The sequence below is a fragment of the Oncorhynchus masou genome, chromosome 9, assembly GCF_036934945.1.
Source record: "Oncorhynchus masou masou isolate Uvic2021 chromosome 9, UVic_Omas_1.1, whole genome shotgun sequence".
Lineage (NCBI taxonomy): Eukaryota > Metazoa > Chordata > Actinopteri > Salmoniformes > Salmonidae > Oncorhynchus > Oncorhynchus masou.
The window spans coordinates 24,847,213-24,873,206 of record NC_088220.1 but is presented as its reverse complement, the minus strand read 5'-3'; the positions used below and the strand labels follow the sequence as shown (position 1 = coordinate 24,873,206).

The following is a 25,994-nucleotide window of genomic DNA, read 5'->3' as shown; positions in this document are numbered from 1 at the left end:
ATAGAGACTGCCAGAGGTCCGGACAACAGGCCCTCCGATTTGACACACTGAACTCTATCTGGGAAGAAGTTGGTGAACCAGGCGAGGCAGTCAATTGAGAAGCCAAGGATATTGAGTCTGCCGATAAGAATGTGGTGATTGACAGAGTCGAAAGCCTTGGCCAGGTCGATGAAGACGGCTGCACAGTACTGTCTTTTATCGATGGCGGTTGTATTGTTTTGGACCTTGAGTGTGGCTGAGGTGCACCCATGACCAGCTCGGAAACCAGATTACATAGTGGAGAAGGTATGGTGGGATTCGAAATGGTTGGTGATCTGTTTGTTGACTTGGCTTTCAAAGATTTTAGAAAGGCAGAGAGGATGGATATAGGTCTATAACAGTTTGGGACTGTTGAAGAGGGGGATGACCGCGGCAGCTTTCCAATCTTTGAGGATCTCAGACAATGTGAAAGAGAGGTTGAATAGACTAGTTATAGTGGTTGCAACAATTCCGGTGGAAAGTTTTAGAAAGAGAGGGTCCAGATTGTGCTGCTTTGTAGGTATCCAGATTTTGCTGGGGGGGGGCTTGGGCAAGTTGCTGCAGGGGGTGCTGAGATGTCAGCCGGGGTAGGGGTAGCAAGGTGGAAAGCATGGCCAGCCGTGGAAAAATGCTTATTGAAATTATCGATTATCGTAGATTTATCGGTGGTGACAATGTTTCCTATCCTCAATGCAGTGGGCAGCTGGGAGGTGGTGCTCTTATTCTCCATGGACTTTAGTGTCCCAAAACGTTTTGGAATTAGTGCTACAGGATGCAAATTTCTGTTTGAAAAAGATAACCTTAGTTTTCCTAACTGATTGAGTATATTGGTTCCTGACTTCCCTGAAAAGTTGCATATCATGGGGGCTATTCGATGCTAATGCTGAATGCCACAGGATGTGTTATTGTGCTGGTCAAGGGAAGTCAAGTCTGGGGTGAACCAAGGGCTATGTTCTACATTTTTTAGGTCACCTAACAGTTGGGTCACCTAACAATACAAACAGTACCTAACAGTACAAACTTTGAAGATAAATGGGGGGCAATCAATTCACATATGGTGACCAGGGCACAGCTGGGGGCTGAAGGTGGTCTATAACAAGCGGCAACAGTGAGAGACTTGTTTCTGGAGAGATTCATTTTTAAAATTAGAAGCTCGAACTGTTTGGGCATAGACCTGGAAAGTATGACAGAACTCTGCAGGCTATCTCTGCAGTAGATTGCAACTCCGTCCCCTTTGGCAGTTCTATTTTGTTGGAAAATGTTATAGTTAGGGATGGAAATTTCAGGATTTTTGGTGGCCTTCCTAAGCCAGGATTCAGACACGGCTAGGACATCCGGGTTACATTTACATTACATTTAAGTCATTTAGCAGACGCTCTTATCCAGAGCGACTTACAAATTGGGTTGGCGAAGTGTGCTAAAGCAGTGAATAAAACAAACTTAGGGAGGAGGCTTCTAATGTTAACATGCATGAAACCAAGGCTTACAGTTACAGAAGTCAACAAATGAGAGCGCCTGAGGAATGGGAGTGATTCTGGGGGCTGCACGGCCTGGGTTAACCTCTACATCACCAGAGGAACAGAGGAGGAGTAGAATAAGAGTACGGCTAAAGGCTAAAAGAACTGGTCGTCTAGTGCATTTGTAACAGAGAGTAAAAGGAGCAGGTTTCTGGGCGAGGAAGAATAGATTCAAGGTATAATGTACAGACAAGGGTATGGTAGGATGTGAGTATAGTGGAGGAAAACCTAGGCATTGAGTGACGATGAGAGAAGTTTTGTCTCTAGAGGCACCATTTAAGCCAGGTGAGGTCACTGCATGTGTGGGGGGTGGAACAAAAGGGCTAGCTAAGGCATATTGAGCAGGGCTCGAGCCTCTACAGTGAAATAAGACAATAATCACTATCCAAAACAGCAATAGACAAGCCATATTGACATTAAGGAGAGGCATGTGTAGCCGTGTGATCATAGGGTCCAGTGAGTAGCTAGGCGAGCTGGAGACACGACGATTCAGACAGCTATTGAGCCGGGGCTAGCAGATGGGCTTCCGGGGGACGTCGCAACGGACGAGCCTGTTGAAACCCCCTCGGACTGTTACGTCGGCAGACCAGTCTTGATGGATCGGCGGGGCTCCGTGTTGCCAGTAACGGGTCCAGGCCAATTGGCAAAAGAGGTATTGTAGCCCAAGAATTGGCTGATGGACATCTTCGGCTAGCCGGGAGATGGGCCTAGTTCAGACCCTGGTTCGATTCCAGGCTGAATCACAAAAGGCAGGGATTGGGAGACCTATAGGGCGCCGCACAATTTGGCCCAGCGTCGTCCGGTTTAGGGTTTGGCCGGGATAGGTAATCATTGTAAATAAAAATTTGTCCTAAACTGACTTTTACATTTGGTGCAAATATAACAAATGTGGTGCTGTTGAGAGTAGCCCTGTGCGCTAAAGCTGTGCTGGACAATGGCAAAAGTACAGAGAACTGGGGCACACACACATTCACATTCTCACACATTCTCTCTCTCTCTCTCTCTCTCTCTCACATGCATGCATGCACGCACGCACGCACGCACGCACGCGCAGTACAGTACAGTTGAAGTCGAAGTTTACTTACACTGAGGTTGGAGTCATTAAAACTTGTTTTTCAACCACTCCACAAATTTCTTGTTAACAAATTATAGTTGGTTAGGACATCTACTTCGTGCATGACACAAATAATTTTTTCCAGCAATTGTTTACAGACAGATTATTTCATTTATAACTCACTGTATCACAATTCTAGGTGGTCAGAAGTTTACATACACTAACTTGACTGTGCCTTTAAACAGCTCCAGAAAATGATGTCATGGCTTTAGATGCTTCTGATACATGGCTAATTAACACATCCTTGAGTCTTAAACCTAACCATTTTCCTGTTGAGGACACATTGACACTCCCCTTACCCATCTATCTATCTCTTTGTCCACATTAGATGATGTCATCGTTCCCTCGGAGAGCAATGAGCCTGTCCTTTCCTGAGGACGGCTGGTTGACTTTAACCTCCCCACGTCTACCTTATGACTCATTCCTCTCTGCTGCTGGTTGACCTCACCCTCCTCACCTTCCCCCCTACTCACAAGGCAGGACCTCATCCTAGATGCTGCTCTTCCACTAACCTCATTGCAACTCCTCCTCCAAGTCTCCGACCACATGCATCCTTTTCCCTCTCGCTCTCATCCAACACTTCCCACATGCCCCTACTCGGATGGTGTACCGTCCCAACCTTGCCTCTCTACTACTTCTCCTCTTCATCACTGGATCTCTTCCCTCTGCCCATACGTTCTCCTAAACCTTTCTCCTGATTCTGCCTCCTGCAAGTGCATCCAAACTCATGGGTAAGATATCCACCAACCAGTCCAAAATCGGTCCCAACCTCCCTCCCGACACTCCATGATATCCCCTTGATGACAGAACAGAAGTGGATGTGAACAATATACAGCATCCCTACAGTATTCCAAACCATATTGGTATTGTCTAATTATTTAATGGCCTCTGTCTCTGCTTGCCACTTTTTACCACTCTAAATTCCAGCATCTGTTAACCCTGAATGGAAGTTCTTTGCCACTCTTCTCCTCCCTCCTGAATCCTCCTCCCCCTCCCCCCCTCCTCCCTCTCTGCAGATGACTTCAGGGCTCCCATTTTGAAAAAAGGGGGACCAGGGGCTCGTTTGCTAAGTCAAAGACACCGCTGGTTCTGCCACAGGGATACCCTGTGCTCTGACCCTTTCCCCACCTGATCAGATGAAATTGAGGGCTCACAGACTGGCCAATTAACCCCAACAACCTGCCTTTGACCCCCCATAGCCTGGCTCTTCTCCCCATTTCCGGAGACCTTCTCCCTTACCTCACAGCCGCTCATCAACTCATCCCTGACCGCTGAGCACACTAATTCCGTCTTGAAGAGATAGAGAGTTGCACCCTTTGCAAAAAAACCAGATGATCCCTCCGATGTCAACAACTACAGACCAGTATCCCTTCTTTCTTTTCTCTCCAAAACTCCTCCTTACTATCTCTCTCAGAATGACCTTCTTGATCCAAATTGTCAGGTTTCAAGACTAGTCATTCCTTCTGCTCTTCTCTTATCACGGAGGCGTCCGCACTGCTAAAGCTAACTCTCTCTTCTGTCTCATCCTTCTAGTCTCTCCTTCTGTACTCTGAACCATCAGATCCTCCTCTTGTCTCTCCCTTTTGTCTCTCCTTTTGTCTCTCCTTGGTCTCTCCTACCTGACTCGCTCCTACCAGGTGGCGTCTCTCCTTCGCCACGTCTCTCCTTCTGTGTCCCCCAGGGCTCTGTTCTAGGCACTCTCCTGCTATACACCAAGTCACTTGGCTCTGTCATCCTTCATGGTCTCTCCTTTCTCGACCACAATTAATCTCTCCTTTCCCCCTTCTGACCTCTCCATCTCTGCATGTCTGGCAGACATATCAGTGTGGATGACGGATTTCAAGCTGAACCTCGGCAAGACGGAGCTGCTCTTCCTCCCTCATGTCTTTCCATGATCTCTCCATCACTCTCCATCTGACAACTCCATTGTGTCCTCCTCCCAGAGCGCTAAGAACCTTGGCGTGATCCTGGACAACACCCTGTCGTTCTCAACCAACATCATGGCGGTCTCCTTCCTGTAGGTTCATGCTCTACAACATCCCTACTCTGCCTCCACTGTCGGCGCAGGTCCTTTCCAGGCACTGTCATCTCCCCCTGGATTACTGCAACTCCTGTTGGCTCTCCTTCTGTGCCATTCCCCTACAACTCATCCAGAACGCCGCAGCCCTCTGGTGTCCCTTCCCTTTTCTCTCCATCTGGGGGCTCCGCTCTCTCCACTGGCTTCCGTCAAGACCATGGGCTTGCCTACGGAGTGAGGGGCACCGCATCCAGGCTCTGATCAGGCCCTGATGTTTTTAGCCCAGGTGCTCTGGCCCCCCCAATGGTGGGACGCCAGGAGTCAATCACCTGACACCTGAAACACCTCTTCAAGGAATACCTAGGATTAAGTAATCCTTCTCACCACCCCCCCCCTTAATGGGAAGTGGCTTTTCCACTGGATGTCAGAAGGTGGTAATCAGCCCTGCTAAATGCTAGCTTTGCTTCTGATAGGCTGACATCATTTGAGTCCCTAACCATTTTCCTGTTGAGGACACTTTTGATTGACACTTTACTTCTCTCTGTGTCCACATTAGATGATGTCATCGGAGCTCCTGTCCTTTGGTTGGCTGCAGCAGCTGCTGGTGGTGCTCCTGAAGCTGACCCTGTCCTTCGCCCTACCGACCAATGGGACAGAGTGTACAGCCAAAGGCCCTGCCTCCTACATTCTGGTCTTCCGGGTCACTGGAGCCCCCAGACGTTCCCTAAACAGTACCCACTGTTCCGTCCCCCTGCACAGTGGTCCAAACTCATGGGTAAGATGAGCCACCAACTCAGTCCAAAATCAGGCCCGAACCACTACCAGACACTTCATGATATCCCCTTGATGATCAGAAAGAAGTGGATGTGAACACATATACAGCATAAGCTCCTTACAGTATTCCAAACCATATTGGTATTGTCTCAATTATCTATAATGGCCTCATCTCTTTGCCTTTTTCCCCCCATGGCAACTGGTTGGTGAATGGAAAGGACACTCATGCCTTCACTCATCTCTCAAGTCCTTTCACTTCAGGGCTCCCAATTGAAAAGGGGGACCGAGGGGGCTATTTTGAGAGAGCAGGTCAGGGATAGCAGGCCAGTCAGGGATACTGGCTCAGCCTGCTCCTTTCCTCACCTGATCAAGTGTTGGATGTTTGAGGGCTCACAGCTGGCCAATTAACCCGCCTCGGGCCTCTCTTTCCCCCCATAGCCTGGCCCTGCGGTCCCCCTACTCCAGCCAACCCCCAGCCCCACACACATGGGGAGAGACAGAGAGACACTAATGAGGAAAGCAGTGAAGGGGAGATAGAGAGTGGTGAGGCAGTCAAGCAAAACACTACCAGATGAAGCAGGGAGGCTACCTTTCTCTCTCCCTCCTACTCTCTCTCTCATTTTGTCTTCTCTCTCTCCTTCTGTCTCCTTCTGTCTCTCCTTCTGTCTCTCCTTCTGTCTCTCCTTCTGTCTCTCCTTCTCTCTCCTTTTGTCTCTCCTTTTGTCTCTCCTTTTGTCTCTCCTTTTGTCTCTCCTTTTGTCTCTCCTTTTGTGGTGTTTGTTTCCTTTCGTCTCTCCTTCTGTCTCTCCTTCTCTCTCCTTGTCTCTCCTTCTGTCTCTCCTTCTGTCTCCTTCTGTCTCTCCTTGTCTTTCCTTCTGTCTCTCCTTGTCTCTCCTTCTGCCTCTTCCCCCTACTCTCTCTCTTCTTCTGCCTCTTCCCCCTACTCTCTCTCTCCTTCTGTCTCTCCTTCTGTCTCTAAATGTCTCTCCTTATCTCTCCTTCTGTCTCTCCATCTGTCTCTCCTTCTTTCTCCTTCTCTCTTCCCCCTACTCTCTCTCCATCGGTCTCTCCTTCTCTCTCTCCTTCTGTCTCTTCCCCCTACTCTCTCCATCTGTCTCTCCTTCTTTCTCCTTCTGTCTCTTCCCCCTACTCTCTCTCTCCTTCTGTCTCTCCTTCTGTCTCTTCCCCCTACTCTCTCTCTCCTTCTGTCCCTCTCTCCTTTTCTCTCCATCTGGGGGCTGCTGGCGTCCTGGAGGCATATGAGTGCTAAGATGTTTTTTAGGGTGTGTTGGGGTCAGATATCTTACCTCACTCAGGGAGGGGGGAAAGGGGGATCAGGATCTACTTGGCTCTGCTGCCCTGCCTTACCAGCGAGGATGGATGGCAGATGCGTGTGCCAGAGATGTGTGTGCGCCAGACTCTCTGCATCACTGTCTGTGGCCGCCGTTGGTTTGTCTGGCTTCCAGAACTACCAGCCATGCCCTGTCAGCCTGCCAGAGGGGGATGGCCTGTTTCTGCATATAGAGACAGTAACCTTGCACATGCTGTAGGCCCTGGGGACATGGACACGTCTCTGATGACTTTAGACTGGAGGCCACCAGTAGTCAGGGACATGGGGCCCAGGGAAGAAAGTTATACAAGAGAGTCATTAGTCAGAGGGGCCAATGAATGGAGTTTGTTACAGCTGGAGAAGAAAACCATGACCCATTAGGGGTCTGGGAGTTGAGGAGGGGGATCATTTATTTGCAGGAATAATTTGAAATGTGACATGTTATTATTGGGTTTCAGGGACTTGATGCTTGTAGGAAACCTGTTACTATGGAAATTAAATTAAGTGTGTAAGTGACGGCGGTTGAGGAGAAACAGGATCATGTGTGTTTTTTGGGTGCATCTGGAGTGTGTGTTTACGTGTGTGCGTCTAGTGAGGTAAGGCAGAGATGTAATGAGACAGACTGAGACTGTGGTTGCTGACCCTCTGAAAGCCAAATAACAACTGATCCTGGGTCAGGTCACATGTGGCTTATAATGGGAAGTGACGGGACAAAGAACATAAGAACATCAGTTCTTAAGGGCATTGAGATAACAAAGGCAACCATCCATCCCAAAGTAAGGAAAACAGTGGGACTGTAAGATATCAGATAGGGGGGTGTAAAGATCTTAGTATTAGTAAAGGTCTTGGTGTGAGTAAAGGTCTTGGTGTGAGTAAAGGTCTTGGTGTGAGTAAAGATGTTGGTGTGAGTAAAGGTCTTGGTGTGAGTAAAGGTCTTGGTGTGAGTAAAGGTCTTGGTTGGTGTGAGTAAAGGTCTTGGTGAGTAAAGATCTTGGTGTGAGTAAATGTCTTGGTGTGAGTAAAGGTCTTGGTGTGAGTAAAGGTCTTGGTGTGAGTAAATGTCTTGGTGTGAGTAAAGGTCTTGGTGTTAGTAAAGGTCTTGGTGTGAGTAAATGTCTTGGTGTGAGTAAAGATCTTGGTGTGAGTAAAGACTTGGTGTGAGTAAAGATCTTGGTGTGAGTAAAGGTCTTGGTGTGAGTAAAGGTCTTTGTGTGAGTAAAGGTCTTGATGTGAGTAAAGGTCTTGGTGTTAGTAAAGATCTTGGTGTGAGTAAAGGTCTTGGTGTGAGTAAAGGTCTTTGTGTGAGTAAAGGTCTTTGTGTGAGTAAAGGTCTTGGTGTGAGTAAAGGTCTTGGTGTGAGTAAAGGTCTTGGTGTGAGTAAAGGTCTTGGTGTGAGTAAAGGTCTTGGTGTGAGTAAAGGTCTTGGTGTGAGTAAAGGTCTTGGTGTGAGTAACAGTCTTTGTATTAGTAAAGGTCTTGTTATTAGTAACGGTCTTAGATTTATTAAAGGAATTGGTGTGTGTAAAGGACTTGGTGTGTGTTAAGGTCTTGGTGTGAGTAAAGGACTTGGTGTGTGTAAAGGTCTTAGTGTGAGTCAAGGTCTTGGTGTGAGTCAAAACCTTGGTGTGTGTAAAGGTGTTGGTGTGAGTATAGGTCTTGGTGTGAGTAAAGGTCTTGGTGTGAGTAAAGGTCTTGGTGTGAGTAAAGGTCATGGTGTGAGGAAAGGTCTTGGTGTGAGGTGTGAGTAAATGTCTTGGTGTGAGTAAATGTCTTGGTGTGAGTAATGGTGTTGGTGTGAGTAAAGGTCTTGGTGTGAGGTGTGAGTAAAGGTATTGGTGTGAGTAAAGGTCTTGGTGTGAGTAAAGGTCATGGTGTGAGTAAATTTCTTGGTGTGAGTAATGGTCTTGGTGTGAGTAAGGGTCTTGGTGTGAGGTGTGAGTAAAGGTCTTGGTGTGAGTAAAGGTCTTGGTGTGAGTAAAGGACTTGGTGTGAGTAAAGGACTTGGTGTGAGTAAAGGACTTGGTGTGAGTAAAGGTCTTGGTGTGAGTAAAGGTCTTTAAAGGTCTTGGTGTGAGTAATGGTCTTGGTGTGAGTAAAGGTCTTGGTGTGAGTAAAGGTCTTGGTGTGAGTAAAGGTCTTGGTGTGAGTAAAGGACTTGGTGTGAGTAAAGGTCTTGGTGTGAGTAAAGGTCTTGGTGTGAGTAAAGGTCTTGGTGTGAGTAAAGGTCTTGGTGTGAGTAAAGGTCTTGGTGTGAGTAAAGGTCTTGGTGTGAGTAAAGGTCTTGGTGTGAGTAAAGGTCTTGGTGTGAGTAAAGGTCTTGGTGTGAGTAAAGGTCTTGGTGTGAGTAAAGGTCTTGGTGTGAGTAAAGGTCTTGGTGTGTGTAAAGGTCTTGTGTGAGTAAAGGTCTTGGTGTGAGTAAAGGTCTTGGTGTGAGTAAAGGACTTGGTGTGAGTAAAGGTCTTGGTGTGAGTAAAGGTCTTGGTGTGAGTAAAGGTCTTGGTGTGTGTAAAGGTCTTGGTGTGAGTAAAGGTCTTGGTGTGAGTAAAGGACTTGGTGTGAGTCAAGGACTTGGTGTGTGTAAAGGTCTTGGTGTGAGTCAAGGACTTGGTGTGAGTGGTCTTGGTGTGTGTAAAGAACTTGGTGTGAGTAAAGGTCTTGGTGTGAGTAAAGGTCTTGGTGTGAGTAAAGGTCTTGGTGTGAGTAAAGGTCTTGGTGTGAGTAAAGGTCTTGGTGTGAGTAAAGGTCTTGGTGTGAGGTGTGAGTAAAGATCTTGGTGTGAGTCAAGGACTTGGTGTGTGTAAAGGTCTTGGTGTGAGTCAAGGACTTGGTGTGAGTGGTCTTGGTGTGTGTAAAGAACTTGGTGTGAGTAAAGGTCTTGGTGTGAGTAAAGGTCTTGGTGTGAGTAAAGGTCTTGGTGTGTGTAAAGGTCTTGGTGTGTGTAAAGGACTTGGTGTGTGTAAAGGTCTTGGTGTGAGTAAAGGTCTTGGTGTGAGTAAAGGTATTGGTGTGAGTAAATGTCTTGGTGTGAGTAAAGGTCTTGGTGTGAGTAAAGGTCTTGGGGTGAGGTATGAGTAAACGTCTTGGTGTGAGTAAAGGTCTTGGTGTGAGTAAAGATGTTGGTGTGAGTAAAGGTCTTGGTGTGAGGTGTGAGTAAAGGTCTTGGTGTGAGTAAAGGACTTGGTGTGTGTAAAGGTCTTGTGTGAGTCAAGGACTTGGTGTGAGTGGTCTTGGTGTGAGTAAAGATCTTGGTGTGAGTAAAGGTCTTGGTGTGAGTAAAGGTCTTGGTGTGAGTAAAGGTCTTGGTGTGTGTAAAGGTCTTGGTGTGTGTAAAGGACTTGGTGTGTGTAAAGGTCTTGGTGTGAGTAAAGGTCTTGGTGTGAGTCAAGGTATTGGTGTGAGTAAATGTCTTGGTGTGAGTAAAGGTCTTGGTGTGAGTAAAGGTCTTGGGGTGAGGTATGAGTAAACGTCTTGGTGTGAGTAAAGGTCTTGGTGTGAGTAAAGATGTTGGTGTGAGTAAAGGTCTTGGTGTGAGGTGTGAGTAAAGGTCTTGGTGTGAGTAAAGGTCTTGGTGTGAGTAAAGGTCTTGGTGTGTGTAAAGGTCTTGGTGTGTGTAAAGGACTTGGTGTGTGTAAAGGTCTTGGTGTGAGTAAAGGTCTTGGTGTGAGTAAATGTCTTGGTGTGAGTAAAGGTCTTGGTGTGAGTAAAGGTCTTGGTGTGAGTAAAGGTCTTGGTGTGAGTAAAGGTCTTGGTGTGAGTAAAGGTCTTGGGGTGAGGTATGAGTAAACGTCTTGGTGTGAGTAAAGGTCTTGGTGTGAGTAAAGATGTTGGTGTGAGTAAAGGTCTTGGTGTGAGGTGTGAGTAAAGGTCTTGGTGTGAGGTGTGAGTAAATGTCTTGGTGTGAGTCAAGGACTTGGTGTGTGTAAAGGTCTTGGTGTGTGTAAAGGTATTGGTGTGAGTAAAGGACTTGGTGTGTGTAAAGGTATTGGTGTGAGTCAAGGTATTGGTGTGAGTCAAGGACTTGGTGTGAGTAAAGGTCTTGGTGTGAGTAAAGGACTTGGTGTGTGTAAAGGTCTTGGTGTGAGTAAAGGTCTTGGTGTGAGTAAAGGTCTTTGTGTGAGGTGTGAGTAAAGGTCTTGGTGTGAGTAAAGGACTTAGTATTAGTAAAGGTATTGGTGTGAGTAAATGTCTTGGTGTGAGTAAATGTCTTGGTGTGAGTAAAGATCTTGGTGTGAGTAAAGATCTTGGTGTGAGTAAAGGTCTTGGTGTGAGTAAAGGTCTTGGGGTGAGGTATGAGTAAAGATCTTGGTGTGAGTAAAGATCTTGGTGTGAGTAAAGGTCTTGGTGTGAGTAAAGGTCTTGGTGTGAGTAAAGGTGTTGATGTGAGTAAAGGTCTTGGTGTGAGTAAAGATCTTGGTGTGAGTAAAGGTCTTGGTGTGAGTAAAGGTCTTGGTGTGAGGTGTGAGTAAAGGTCTTGGTGTGAGTAAAGGACTTAGTATTAGTAAAGGTATTGGTGTGAGTAAATGTCTTGGTGTGAGTAAATGTCTTGGTGTGAGTAAAGGTCTTGGTGTGAGTAAACGTCTTGGGGTGATGTATGAGTAAACGTCTTGGTGTGAGTAAAGGTCTTGGTGTGAGTAAAGATGTTGGTGTGAGTAAAGGTCTTGGTGTGAGTAAAGGTCTTGGTGTGAGTAAAGGACTTGATGTGAGTAAAGGTCTTGGTGTGAGTCAAGGACTTGGTGTGAGTGGTCTTGGTGTGAGTAAAGGTCTTGGTGTGAGTAAAGGTCTTGGTGTGAGTAAAGGTCTTGGTGTGAGTAAAGGTCTTGGTGTGTGTAAAGGTCTTGGTGTGTGTAAAGGGTCTTGTAAAGGTCTTGGTGTGAGTAAAGGTCTTGGTGTGAGTAAAGGTATTGGTGTGAGTAAATGTCTTGGTGTGAGTAAAATGTCTTGTAAAGGTCTTGGTGTGAGTAAAAGGTCTTGGTGTGAGTAAAGGTCTTGGTGTGAGTAAAGGTCTTGGTGTGAGTAAATGTCTTGGTGTGAGTAAAGGTCTTGGTGTGAGTAAAAGTATGAGTAAACGTCTTGGTGTGAGTAAAGGTCTTGGTGTGAGTAAAGATGTTGGTGTGAGTAAAGGTCTTGGTGTGAGGTCTTGGTGTGAGTAAAGGTCTTGGTGTGAGGTGTGAGTAAATGTCTTGGTGTGAGTCAAGGACTTGGTGTGTGTAAAGGTCTTGGTGTGTGTAAAGGTATTGGTGTGAGTAAAGGACTTGGTGTGTGTAAAGGTATTGTGTAAAGGTATTGGTGTGAGTCAAGGTACTTGGTGTGTAAAGTCAAGGACTTGGTGTGAGTAAAGGTCTTGGTGTGAGTAAAGGACTTGGTGTGTGTAAAGGTCTTGGTGTGAGTAAAGGTCTTGGTGTGAGTAAAGGTCTTGGTGTGAGGTGTGAGTAAAGGTCTTGGTGTGAGTAAAGGACTTAGTATTAGTAAAGGTATTGGTGTGAGTAAATGTCTTGGTGTGAGTAAATGTCTTGGTGTGAGTAAAGATCTTGGTGTGAGTAAAGATCTTGGTGTGAGTAAAGGTCTTGGTGTGAGTAAAGGTCTTGGGGTGAGGTATGAGTAAAGATCTTGGTGTGAGTAAAGATCTTGGTGTGAGTAAAGGTCTTGGTGTGAGTAAAGGTCTTGGTGTGAGTAAAGGTGTTGATGTGAGTAAAGGTCTTGGTGTGAGTAAAGATCTTGGTGTGAGTAAAGGTCTTGGTGTGAGTAAAGGTCTTGGTGTGAGTTGTGAGTAAAGGTCTTGGTGTGAGTAAAGGACTTAGTATTAGTAAAGGTATTGGTGTGAGTAAATGTCTTGGTGTGAGTAAATGTCTTGGTGTGAGTAAAGATCTTGGTGTGAGTAAATGTCTTGGTGTGAGTAAAGGTCTTGGTGTGAGTAAAGGTCTTGGGGTGAGGTATGAGTAAAGATCTTGGTGTGAGTAAAGATCTTGGTGTGAGTAAAGGTCTTGGTGTGAGTAAAGGTCTTGGTGTGAGTAAAGGTGTTGATGTGAGTAAAGGTCTTGGTGTGAGTAAAGATCTTGGTGTGAGTAAAGGTCTTGGTGTGAGTAAAGGTCTTGGTGTGAGTAATGGTCTTGGTGTGAGTAAAGGTCTTGGTGTGAGTAAAGGTCTTGGTGTGAGTAAAGGTCTTAGTATTAGTAAAGGTCTTGGTGTGAGTAAAGGTCTTGTATGTAGTAAAGGTCTTAGTAAATTAGTAAAGGTCTTGGTGTGTGTAAAGGTCTTGGTGTGTGTAAAGGTCTTGGTGTGAGTAAAGGTCTTGGTGTGAGTAAAGGTATTGGTGTGAGTAAATGTCTTGGTGTGAGTAAAGGTCTTGGTGTGAGTAAAGGTCTTGGGGTGAGGTATGAGTAAACGTCTTGGTGTGAGTAAAGGTCTTGGTGTGAGTAAAGATGTTGGTGTGAGTAAAGGTCTTGGTTTGAGGTGTGAGTAAAGGTCTTGGTGTGAGTAAAGGTCTTGGTGTGAGGTGTGAGTAAATGTCTTGGTGTGAGTCAAGGACTTGGTGTGTGTAAAGGTCTTGGTGTGTGTAAAGGTATTGGTGTGAGTAAAGGACTTGGTGTGTGTAAAGGTATTGGTGTGAGTCAAGGTATTGGTGTGAGTCAAGGACTTGGTGTGAGTAAAGGTCTTGGTGTGAGTAAAGGACTTGGTGTGTGTAAAGGTCTTGGTGTGAGTAAAGGTCTTGGTGTGAGTAAAGGACTTGGTGTGAGTAAAGGTCTTGGTGTGAGTAAAGGTCTTGGTGTGAGGTGTGAGTAAAGGTCTTGGTGTGAGTAAAGGACTTAGTATTAGTAAAGGTATTGGTGTGAGTAAATGTCTTGGTGTGAGTAAAGATCTTGGTGTGAGTAAAGGTCTTGGTGTGAGTAAAGGTCTTGGGGTGAGGTATGAGTAAAGATCTTGGTGTGAGTAAAGATCTTGGTGTGAGTAAAGGTCTTGGTGTGAGTAAAGGTCTTGGTGTGAGTAAAGGTGTTGATGTGAGTAAAGGTCTTGGTGTGAGTAAAGATCTTGGTGTGAGTAAAGGTCTTGGTGTGAGTAAAGGTCTTGGTGTGAGTTGTGAGTAAAGGTCTTGGTGTGAGTAAAGGACTTAGTATTAGTAAAGGTATTGGTGTGAGTAAATGTCTTGGTGTGAGTAAATGTCTTGGTGTGAGTAAAGATCTTGTTGTGAGTAAATGTCTTGGTGTGAGTAAAGGTCTTGGTGTGAGTAAAGGTCTTGGGGTGAGGTATGAGTAAAGATCTTGGTGTGAGTAAAGATCTTGGTGTGAGTAAAGGTCTTGGTGTGAGTAAAGGTCTTGGTGTGAGTAAAGGTGTTGATGTGAGTAAAGGTCTTGGTGTGAGTAAAGATCTTGGTGTGAGTAAAGGTCTTGGTGTGAGTAAAGGTCTTGGTGTGAGTAATGGTCTTGGTGTGAGTAAAGGTCTTGGTGTGAGTAAAGGTCTTGGTGTGAGTAAAGGTCTTAGTATTAGTAAAGGTCTTGGTGTGAGTAAAGGTCTTAGTATTAGTAAAGGTCTTAGTATTAGTAAAGGTCTTGGTGTGAGTAAAGGTCTTGGTGTGAGTAACGGTCTTTGTATTAGTAAAGGTCGTGTTATTAGTAACGGTCTTAGTATTATTAAAGGAATTGGTGTGTGTAAAGGACTTGGTGTTTGTTAAGATCTTGGTGTGAGTAAAGGACTTGGTGTGTGTAAAGGTCTTAGTGTGAGTCAAGGTCTTGGTGTGAGTAAAGGTCTTGGTGTGAGTAAAGGTATTGGTGTGAGTAAAGGACTTGGTGTGTGTAAAGGTATTGGTGTGAGTCAAGGTATTGGTGTGAGTCAAGGACTTGGTGTGAGTAAAGGTCTTGGTGTGAGTAAAGGACTTGGTGTGTGTAAAGGTCTTGGTGTGAGTAAAGGTCTTGGTGTGAGTAAAGGACTTGGTGTGAGTAAAGGTCTTCGTGTGAGTAAAGGTCTTGGTGTGAGGTGTGAGTAAAGGTCTTGGTGTGAGTAAAGGACTTAGTATTAGTAAAGGTATTGGTGTGAGTAAATGTCTTGGTGTGAGTAAATGTCTTGGTGTGAGTAAAGATCTTGGTGTGAGTAAAGATCTTGGTGTGAGTAAAGGTCTTGGTGTGAGTAAAGGTCTTGGGGTGAGGTATGAGTAAAGATCTTGGTGTGAGTAAAGATCTTGGTGTGAGTAAAGGTCTTGGTGTGAGTAAAGGTCTTGGTGTGAGTAAAGGTGTTGATGTAGTAAAGGTCTTGGTGTGAGTAAAGATCTTGGTGTGAGTAAAGGTCTTGGTGTGAGTAAAGGTCTTGGTGTGAGTTGTGAGTAAAGGTCTTGGTGTGAGTAAAGGACTTAGTATTAGTAAAGGTATTGGTGTGAGTAAATGTCTTGGTGTGAGTAAATGTCTTGGTGTGAGTAAAGATCTTGGTGTGAGTAAATGTCTTGGTGTGAGTAAAGGTCTTGGTGTGAGTAAAGGTCTTGGGGTGAGGTATGAGTAAAGATCTTGGTGTGAGTAAAGATCTTGGTGTGAGTAAAGGTCTTGGTGTGAGTAAAGGTCTTGGTGTGAGTAAAGGTGTTGATGTGAGTAAAGGTCTTGGTGTGTGTAAAGATCTTGGTGTGAGTAAAGGTCTTGGTGTGAGTAAAGGTCTTGGTGTGAGTAATGGTCTTGGTGTGAGTAAAGGTCTTGGTGTGAGTAAAGGTCTTGGTGTGAGTAAAGGTCTTAGTATTAGTAAAGGTCTTGGTGTGAGTAAAGGTCTTAGTATTAGTAAAGGTCTTAGTATTAGTAAAGGTCTTGGTGTGAGTAAAGGTCTTGGTGTGGTGTCTTTGTATTAGTAAAGGTCTTGGTCTTAGTATTATTAAAGGAATTGGTGTGTGTAAAGGACTTGGTGTTTGTTAAGATCTTGGTGTGAGTAAAGGACTTGGTGTGTGTAAAGGTCTTAGTGTGAGTCAAGGTCTTGGTGTGAGTCAAGGTATTGGTGTGAGTCAAGGTATTGGTGTGAGTCAAGGTATTGGTGTGAGTCAAGGACTTGGTGTGAGTCAAGGACTTGGTGTTTGTAAAGGTCTTGGTGTGAGTAAAGGTCTTGGTGTGAGTAAAGGACTTGGTGTGTGTAAAGGTCTTGGTGTGAGTCAAGGACTTGGTGTGTGTAAAGGTCTTGGTGTGAGTAAAGGACTTGGTGTGTGAAGGTCTTGGTGTGAGTCAAGGACTTGGTGTGTGTAAAGGTCTTGGTGTGAGTAAAGGTATTGGTGTGAGTCAAGGACTTGGTGTGAGTCAAGGACTTGGTGTGAGTCAAGGACTTGGTGTTTGTAAAGGTCTTGGTGTGTGTAAAGGACTTGGTGTGAGTAAAGGTCTTGGTGTGAGTAAAGGACTTGGTGTGAGTAAAGGTCTTGGTGTGAGTAAAGGTCTTGGTGTGAGTAAAGGACTTGGTGTGTGTAAAGGACTTGGTGTGAGTAAAGGTCTTGGTGTGAGTAAAGGACTTGGTGTGAGTAAAGGACTTGGTGTGTGTAAAGGACTTGGTGTGAGTAAAGGTCTTGGTGTGAGTAAAGGGCTTGGTGTGAGTAAAGGTCTTGGTGTGAGTAAAGGTCTTGGTGTGAGTAAAGGTCTTGGTGTGAGTAATGGTCTTGGTGTGAGTAAAGGACTTGGTGTGAGTAAAGGTCTTGGTGTGAGTAAAGGACTTGGTGTGAGTAAAGGTCTTGGTGTGAGTAATGGTCTTGGTGTGAGTAAAGGTCTTGGTGTGTGTAAAGGTCTTGGTGTGTGTAAAGGTCTTGGTGTGAGTAATGGTCTTGGTGTGTGTAAAGGACTTGGTGTGAGTAAAGGTCTTGGTGTGAGTAAAGGTCTTGGTGTGTGTAAAGGACTTGGTGTGAGTAAAGGTATTGGTGTGAGTAAAGGTCTTGGTGTGTTTAAAGGACTTGGTGTGTGTAAAGGACTTGGTGTGAGTAAAGGTCTTGGTGTGTGTAAAGGACTTGGTGTGAGTAAAGGTCTTGGTGTGTGTAAAGGACTTGGTGTGTGTAAAGGTCTTGGTGTGAGTAAAGGACTTGGTGTGTGTAAAGGACTTGGTGTGTGTAAAGGACTTGGTGTGTGTAAAGGACTTGGTGTGAGTAAAGGTCTTGGTGTGAGTAAAGGTCTTGGTGTGAGTAAAGGTCTTGGTGTGAGTAAAGGTCTTGGTGTGAGTAAAGGTCTTGGTGTGAGTAAAGGTCTTGGTGTGAGTAAAGGTCTTGGTGTGAGTAATGGTCTTGGTGTGAGTAAAGGACTTGGTGTGAGTAAAGGTCTTGGTGTGAGTAAAGGTCTTGGTGTGAGTAAAGGTCTTGGTGTGAGTCAAGGACTTGGTGTTTGTAAAGGTCTTGGTGTGAGTAAAGGTCTTGGTGTGAGTAAAGGACTTGGTGTGTGTAAAGGTCTTGGTGTGAGTCAAGGACTTGGTGTGTGTAAAGGTCTTGGTGTGAGTAAAGGACTTGGTGTGTGAAGGTCTTGGTGTGTGTCAAGGACTTGTTGTGTGTAAAGGTCTTGGTGTGAGTAAAGGTATTGGTGTGAGTCAAGGACTTGGTGTGAGTAAAGGACTTGGTGTGAGTAAAGGACTTGGTGTGTGTAAAGGACTTGGTGTGTGTAAAGGACTTGGTTTGTGTAAAGGACTTGGTGTGAGTAAAGGTCTTGGTGTGAGTAAAGGTCTTGGTGTGAGTAAAGGTCTTGGTGTGAGTAAAGGTCTTGGTGTGAGTAAAGGTCTTGGTGTGATTAATGGTCTTGGTGTGAGTAAAGGACTTGGTGTGAGTAAAGGTCTTGGTGTGAGTAAAGGTCTTGGTGTGAGTAAAGGACTTGGTGTGAGTAAAGGTCTTGGTGTGAGTAAAGGTCTTGGTGTGTGTAAAGGTCTTGGTGTGAGTAATGGTCTTCGTGTGTGTAGTGGACTTGGTGTGAGTAAAGGTCTTGTTGTGAGTAAAGGTCTTGGTGTGAGTAAAGGACTTGGTGTGTGTAAAGGACTTGGTGTGTGTAAAGGACTTGGTGTGTGTAAAGGTCTTGGTGTGAGTAAAGGTCTTGGTGTGAGTAAAGGTCTTGGTGTGAGTAAAGGTCTTGGTGTGAGTAAAGTACTTGGTGTGAGTAAAGGTCTTGTTGTGTGTAAAGGTCTTGTTGTGAGTAAAGGTCTTGGGATGAGAACCTTTTTTACATTTCTTTTTAATTTAACCTTTTTTTTAAACTAGGACCGACCACATTCTTATTTACAATGACAATTTACAATGAGGAACAGTGGGTTAACTGCCTTGTTCACGGGCAGAATGACAGATTGTTATCTTGTCAGCTCGGGGATTCGATCCTTTCGGTTACTGACCCAACACTGTAACCACTAGGCTACCAGCCGCAAATAAAGGTCTTGAATGCAGTGAGATGAGCTGATGCTAGATGAGAGAATGATGACATTAAGGAAGGAGAGATGCATTTTCACAGGATTAAAAAATAACTTGTCTCCCTGTCCTCTCCCAACAGCTATCACCCATAATAAGCAGCACCGGCTGTTTCAGGAGGGGGCGCTGGCTAGTATAGGGGTGCAGAACTTTGCTGAGGTAGGGGTGACGGTAGATCTGGTGAAGGGGGCGAAGGATGCCAGGAAGAGACGAGTGGTCGGTGCCGTGTACAGAACAGCAGGCATCGCCACTGGCATCGGGCACAGCTCCACAGAACTGCTGCTGCAACCACGGAGCCCACTGGTAGGCATGCTACACACACGCACAGGCACACACACACACACGTACGCATGCACACACACCTCTATTTACACACACTTTACTGCTTTCCATAAACCTCTCCACCACCCTTTCCAAGGTCCAGTTCCTCTCTCTCTCTAAATATGCAGACACGCCATGACTTTATCAACTCTGTTCTGCTCTCTGCTCCCACCACAAAATCTTAGCAACAAACACTCCTCAACTCAATCCATAGTCAACTCATGACCCGGCCCCACCAAAGGCAAACCCCTTGACTCAATCCACCCTCCCTGACCAAACACTTCGCTAGTCTTTTCCAGTGTTCCAATCAGGCTAAGTTTAGCATCCAGCCCTGTGGCCACAAACTCCCTCATCCGTCCTGCCTGGTCTATGTCTGCTGTCTCCCCTGATGAACTTAGGGCCCTGGCTGATGCTTAGGCTGCAATGTTAGGTTGGGACTGGAGCGGTATTCTGGGGCTTGGGCTGAAGCTAGGAATGAGACTGTGACTGGGAGGGATGCTATCCGAATAGGTGGGTTCTAGGCTGCCTGGGGTTGGGACTGGGAGGGATGTTATCCAGAATAGGTGGGTTCTAGGCTGCCCTTAGTTGGGACTGGGAGGGATGCTATCCAGAATAGGTGGGTTCTAGGCTGCCTGGAGTTGGGACTGGGAGGGATGTTATCCAAAATAGGTGGGTTCTAGGCTGCCTAGGGCTGGGAGGGATGTTATCCAGATTAGGTGGGTTCTAGGCTGTCTGGGGTTGGGACTGGGAGGGATGCTATCCAGAATAGGTGGGTTCTAGGCTGTCTGGGACTGGGAGGGATGTTATCCAGATTAGGTGGGTTCTAGGCTGTCTGGGGTTGGGACTGGGAGGGATGCTATCCAGAATAGGTGGGTTCTAGGCTGTCTGGGACTGGGAGGGATGCTATCCAGAATAGGTGGGTTCTAGGCTGACCTGGGCTGGATGTTATCCAGATTAGGTGGGTTCTAGGCTGTCTGGGGTTGGGACTGGGAGGGATTATCCAGAATAGGTGGGTTCTAGGCTAGCTGGGACTGGGAGGGATGCTATCCAGAATAGGTGGGTTCTAGTGTGCCTGGGGTTGGGACTGGGAGGGATGCTATCCAGAATAGGTGGGTTCTAGGCTGTCTGGGACTGGGAGGGATGCTATCCAGAATAGGTGGGTTCTAGGCTGTCTGGGACTGGGAGGGATGCTATCCAGAATAGGTGGGTTCTAGGCTAGCTGGGACTGGGAGGGATGCTATCCAGAATAGGTGGGTTCTAGTGTGCCTGGGGTTGGGACTGGGAGGGATGCTATCCAGAATAGGTGGGTTCTCGGCTGCCTGGGGTTGGGACTGGGAGGGATGCTATCCATGATAGGTGGGTTCCAGGCTGGCTGAGGCTGGAGCTGGGACTGGGAGGGATGCTTGCCAGGCTAGGTGGGTTCTGGGCTGGGACTGGGAGGGATGCTATCCAGTCTAGGTGGGTTCTGGGCTGGGACTGGGAGGGATGCTAGCCAGGCTAGGTGGGTTCTGGGCTGGGACCATTAGGGATGCTAGTCAGGCTAGGTGGGTTCTAGGCTGGGGCTGGGACTGGGAGGGATGGTAGCCAGGCTAGGTGGGTTCTAGGCTGAGGCTGGGGCTGGGACTGGGAGGGATGCTAGCCAGGCTAGTTGGGTTCTGGACTGAGGCTGGTGCTGGTGCTGGGACTGGGAGGGATGCTAGCCAGGCTAGGTGGGTTCTGGGCTGGGACTGGGAGGGATGCTAGTCAGCTAGGTGGGTTCTGGGCTGCCTGGAGCTGCTGTCTGCTTCTGGTGGATGTATGTTTTTCCTCTCCCTCACACTTAGTTGAGGACTGAAGTGGAGACAAGTGGAGAGAGGGCGCGAGACAAGTGGAGAGCATGCGTGAGACAAGTGGAGAGCGGGCGCGAGACAAGTGCAGAGAGGGCGCAAGACAAGTGGAGAGAAGGCGCGAGACAAGTGGAGAGAGGGCGCGATACAAGTGGAGAGAGGGTGCGAAACAAGTGGAGAGAGGGTGCGATACAAGTGGAGAGAGGGTGCGATACAAGTGGAGAGAGGGCGCGATACAAGTGGAGAGAGGGCGCGATACAAGTGGAGAGAGGGCGCGAGACAAGTGGAGAGAGAGCGCGATACAAGTGGAGAGAGGGCGCGATACAAGTGGAGAGAGGGCGCGATACAAGTGGAGAGAGGGCCCGAGACAAGTGGAGAGAGGGCACGAGACAAGTGGAGAGAGGGCGCGAGACAAGTGGAGAGAGGGCACAAGACAAGTGGAGAGAGGGCACGAGACAAGTGGAGAGAGGGCGCGAGACAAGTGGAGAGAGGGCACGAGACAAGTGGAGAGAGGGCGCGAGACAAGTGGAGAGAAGGGGAAGAGATGGATGAGAAGTGTGGAGTGAGGGGGAGAGTGGAGGGTGGGTAGTTCCTGAAGGTGAGGTGCTGGTGACCAACATTTTGTTTATTAGTAATTCCACTGCCTGTCTTTGCCTGGAGCAAAAACAACCTCCATGAAAAGCATCCCCTCCAGTGCTGGCTGCCCCATACTGAAGGCTAGCGCTTGTCTGGCATTTTCTGATCTGTGCTGGCGTCTGACTGTGATGTCTGTGCTGGTCTAGCCAATCTGTTTTTAGATCAGCAGGCAACAAGGCTGAGAACGAGGATGGAGATGTCAGCCTTTGTGTGGAACTGACAATGATAGATCAAATTGTCCGCATCTGGAAATACACATAGAGAAACACACGTAGGCTAATGCACGCTCACACACACACACACACACACACACACACACACACACACACACACACACACACACACACACACACACACACACATACAATGTTGCTGATCTGTGCGTGTTGGTAGGCACAAATTATGTGTAAACCTACTGCAGCCAGAACTAATCCGATCTACTTTGCATGAGGAAACCACTGCATTTCTACAGACCTAGTGCTTCCAGAGAAAATCGGACAGTCATGCATATTTCCCCTAAACTTCTGGTACTGCCAGGTTTGGGCGGGTTGAGGTTGGGGATTTTTCATTCTCTTGACTGGGGCCTGGGTTTCTGTGGGCCCTGGGGAGATCATGCCTTGATGGAGTGTCAATATTAGGTATCAGTGTGTGTCAGTGAGTATCTCTGGCCTTCAAATCAAATTTGATCAACACGACAACACCTTATGCCCCTCAGGAGACTGAAAAGATTTGGCATGGGTCCCTTAAAAAGTTCTACAGGTGCATCATTGAGAGCATCCTGTCGTGTCTTTGGTTATGCCGGATTAAGTGATATGACATGCTATTCTATAAAATAATTTCTCCATAATTAATATTACCTGATTGAGCTAATCATGTAAATGTAATTAACTAGAGAGTCGGGCACCACTAATAATATTTATAGAGCTGTTATATTCCGAATAAACTCTTAAAGACCTAGTAAATTGCTGGTACATTGAATACGTTGTAGTAACGTCGTTGTGTGGTAGATGGGATACTCTGTCTGTTCCTTCCTAACCCTTGTTTGCATATGCTGTTGCTTACTCAACGGCGAGGAGGTATCACTTCTGCAGTGAATACGAGTTCAAAGTTCATACCATTCGCAACCAAAGCTCACGCTGATGTTGGCTTCGTACTGTAGTTATTATCTGAACCATTCTGACATCGGACCGTCGTCCTCACGTCTTCGGAATAGGAGGTTATGTTGTCATCAAGGGCTTTTATAGGAAGGGAGAGGAGGGTGTGTTTGAAAAGTTTTATAGCCCATGTCCCTTCACAGGGGTGGGCCACTGAATGAGGAAAGCCCTATCTTATGAAAACCCAAATCTCACATTTTAGAAGCTAAAATCACATTTCATCCCATCACAAATAATTTAATATTCAAACATTTAAATTGAACAACGATTCCACGTGAATCCGATAACTCTGATGTGTAGACTTTCCACTGTAGAATTTATGTCATCTTATCATTGATGAGAATGTCTCAGATGACAACCGAACTGACATCATATTCATTAAGTACCACCGCATATGTTCAATTGGTCGGATTACCAGAATATAGTTAATTTCCCCCCACCTTCTGATGTTCCCAGAATCTCTATGTTAACCAAGGGGTTTGCAAATGTAACATCAGCAGAGTAGAGAGAGGAAAAAGGGGGAAAGAGGTATTTATGACAGTCATAAACCTATCCCCAGGCCAACGTCATGACAATCCTGACTGGTTGCATCCGCCTCGTATGGCAACTGCTCGGCATCACTGGGGCCGAGCTTGACATCCAGGACCTATTTTATAATTTTTATCCCATTTTCATGGTATCCAATTGGTCTTGTCTCTTTTCAGTCTTGTCTCATCGCTGCAATTCCCGTATAGACTCGGGAGAGGTGAAGGTCGAGAGACGTGTGTCCCCCGAAAAACAACCCAGCCAATCTGCACAGCTTCTTGACACAATGCCCACTTAACCCGGAAGCCAGCCGCACTAATGTGTTGGAGGAAACATCATACACCTGGCGACCGTGTCCGCAACAGGAGTCGCTTGTGTGCGATGGGTCAAGGACATCCCACCCGGGCGACACTGGGTCAATTGTGCGCTGCCCCATGGGGCTCCCGGTGTGGGCCAGGCTGCGACAGATCCTGGACTCGAACCCAGAATCTCTAGTGGCACAGCCTTTGACCACTGCCCAACTCGGGAGGCCCTTCCAGGACCTATATACTAGGCGGTATATAGGTGCCACACTATCCCATCCAAGCCCATCCATCCTCCCCTACCCAAGCCTGTCCACCCCACCCAATCTTGTCCCAGCCCTGCCTAGAGCCCTGAATAGCGGACATTTAACCTCATACAGGAAACAGCGGACACACTTCAGGCTTTTACACAACTCGGACCAATTTTGTCCACCCATGTGTGTGTTAGCATCAGCTATAACCCTGTCTTATTAGCACAGCCAATATTACACAAACAGGATCTGAATAGTGTACTGGAACTAAACTCTCTCATTCCCACTCTCCCACTCCTTCCCTCCCTCTATGGACACAGCTCTCTCTGATGGTGAAAGTGATCCCCAGCCCTGATTGGTTCGTGGGGGTGGACAGTCTCAACCTCTGTGAAGGCGGCAAGTGGAAACAGGAAGTGACCCTTGACCTTCAACCCTTTGATGCAGGAACGGACAGCGGCTTCACTTTCTCCTCTCCCAACTACCCCACTGTCCCCCAGGAAAACATCACACGGGTGAGATAGATGACTTCGCCCCTCTTTTCACTTTCACCTGAGGGGGAAAGAGGGCCATGGAGGTTACCCCTTCCTCTGTAATGACTAGGCTTTAAATAGACCAAACATAGCCTGTTTCGGGGAAGCGGCCCACCCCCTTTTATGTAGGTATGCTGCTAACATTACCCCAATATGAAAGACTTGAAAGTGTAGGCCTAATTTAGTTTTCCCACTAACATAATGTCACAGTTCAAGCACACAGCTTTGAATTATTAATGAGTACTGGTAATAATCTGATTTTATTTTGTGTTTTAGAGTTTGTTGTTGACAGTTTTCTATGTGCTGTTGTCCCCCTCCAGATTACTTCCCAGATGCCCAAGCACCCAGCCAACTCCTTCTACTACCCCCGTCTCACAGAGCTGCCGCCCATAGCCTCCATACGGCTAACCAGACAGAGACGTTCATCCTCCCGTCAAACTCCCATGTCCAATCACATTCTGCCTCACCCTATCCACCCTCAACGCTTCTCAGGTAGGTTGACATGGACACAGTCGTGTGCATGCCTCTTTCAAATCTCTCTCTTTCTCTCACTCTGTTTATCACAATTCAGTGTATTTATGCGCTATTAATTCACTACATTCTCTCTCTCTCTCTCTCTCTCTCTATCCACCTCTCAGAGACACCTTTGGATTGTGAGGTGTCTCTGTGGTCATCTTGGGGTCTGTGTCTGGGGCCCTGCTCCAGTAGAGGGGTCCGCCACCGTACCCGCTACATCCTCCTGTGGCCAGCTAACGCTGGAGCCCCCTGTCCTGAGATGGAGGAGCAGACCGAGTGCACGGCACACAAATGCCTGAAGCCCCAGTGACCCCTGACAGAGTAGGGTGAAGTTGCCCCTGGACACCGATCTAAAGCCTTTCAGGTTCAGTCCAGTAAGGTTAGAATTTGGTTGGGAACGGTAAGCTGATCCTAGAACAGGGGGAATTTCTAGTTGGAGCGACTCCCATGCCCATCTCCAAGTTAACACTGGGACTCATACACATTGCCGGACTCTGAGAATTATGCTACACCACAAACAGACCACAATAATGCAAGCAAGGGACTCTATCACTGCAGAATGCCAGTTTTGTATTAAATGGAGTTTACTTTTTGATGTGGTCTTGGTATAGAGTACGAAAGTCAATCTAAAGTCAAACCAGTCCTCTAATACTTTTCCTTGAGGACATGTATTTAGAAACACTGTTGTTGATCGATGACAAGCACCCACATGGCAAAAGAGAACAATGCCATTATCAGTGGACATAAGAGAGACACAGCTATGTAGAGTATGTCCTTGCACATAAATAATACTCTCTTACTTTGTGGAACCTGGGGCATTGATTTATATGGGAATCTTACATGATGCTCAGCTCAGCGCACAGCTATCATTCAACAACCACACAGACAGGTTTATAAATACCCTTTTCACAAGACACAACTGAAGGCTAACTATAGCCCAGTACCCCATGTCAGAAACCCATGTCAGAAACCCTAGCCAAGAGAGGGACAGTTTTATAAAAGAAAAAGGGATACAGGTTTTGTTTTTGCAGTTATATCTGTTCACTCTTTTAATTTGTAGGACACATTTTGTATATACTGTATGTTATGTTGTGTCTTGTGTAACTCATGATGAAATAAATACAAATGGAGGAGTTTTCAGTAAATAGAAATGTCTGTTTCCTTTGATTTCTGCCAATGCCAAGGGAGCTGAACAGTCTTAATGTGTTAGTTATGAAAAGGCCTTGTCCAAATACGAAACTGCTGTCACACTGAAGAATGCACTTGAATTATGTCTAATAGGAGTTCCAGTAATCCACAATTTATTTGTGTCGTGTAATTTTAACAGTATTGACACTTCTTTATTGGTCTGGCTAAGGCCTTTACCTATTAAATAAAGACATGGAGTCACTAATAAATATCACTAAACGACATGGACATTGATTCAGTAAATGAAGGCTATATCAACAGATATACAAGAGGGCAAAGCACTACACGCTTAACATTAAATGAATGAAAGAAAATGCATTTGTATCACTATTCAGTAGGCCTTATTCAAGCCACAATGAAGCTTGATGTACAAGTACACCCCCTGGACAGGACACTAAGGTCTCTATTCAATCTGTTAAGTTTAAGCATTAAAGATGGGGCCTATGGAGTGGCACAGCATCACAGTGCTTGAGGCGCCACTACAGACCCGGGTTCGATCCCAGGCTGTGTCACAGCCGGCCGTGACCGGGAGACCCATGAGGTGGCTCACAATTGGCCCAGCGTCGTCTGGGTTTGGGGTGATTTGGCCGGCTGGGATTTCTCT

General features: G+C 46.5%; 1 pseudogene; it reads left to right on the top strand.

The window, feature by feature from the left end:
- Positions 1-25,374, top strand: part of LOC135545181 (spondin-2-like) — a 32,571-nt pseudogene extending 7,197 nt beyond the window's left edge.
- The last annotated feature ends 620 nt before the right edge of the window (positions 25,375-25,994 follow it).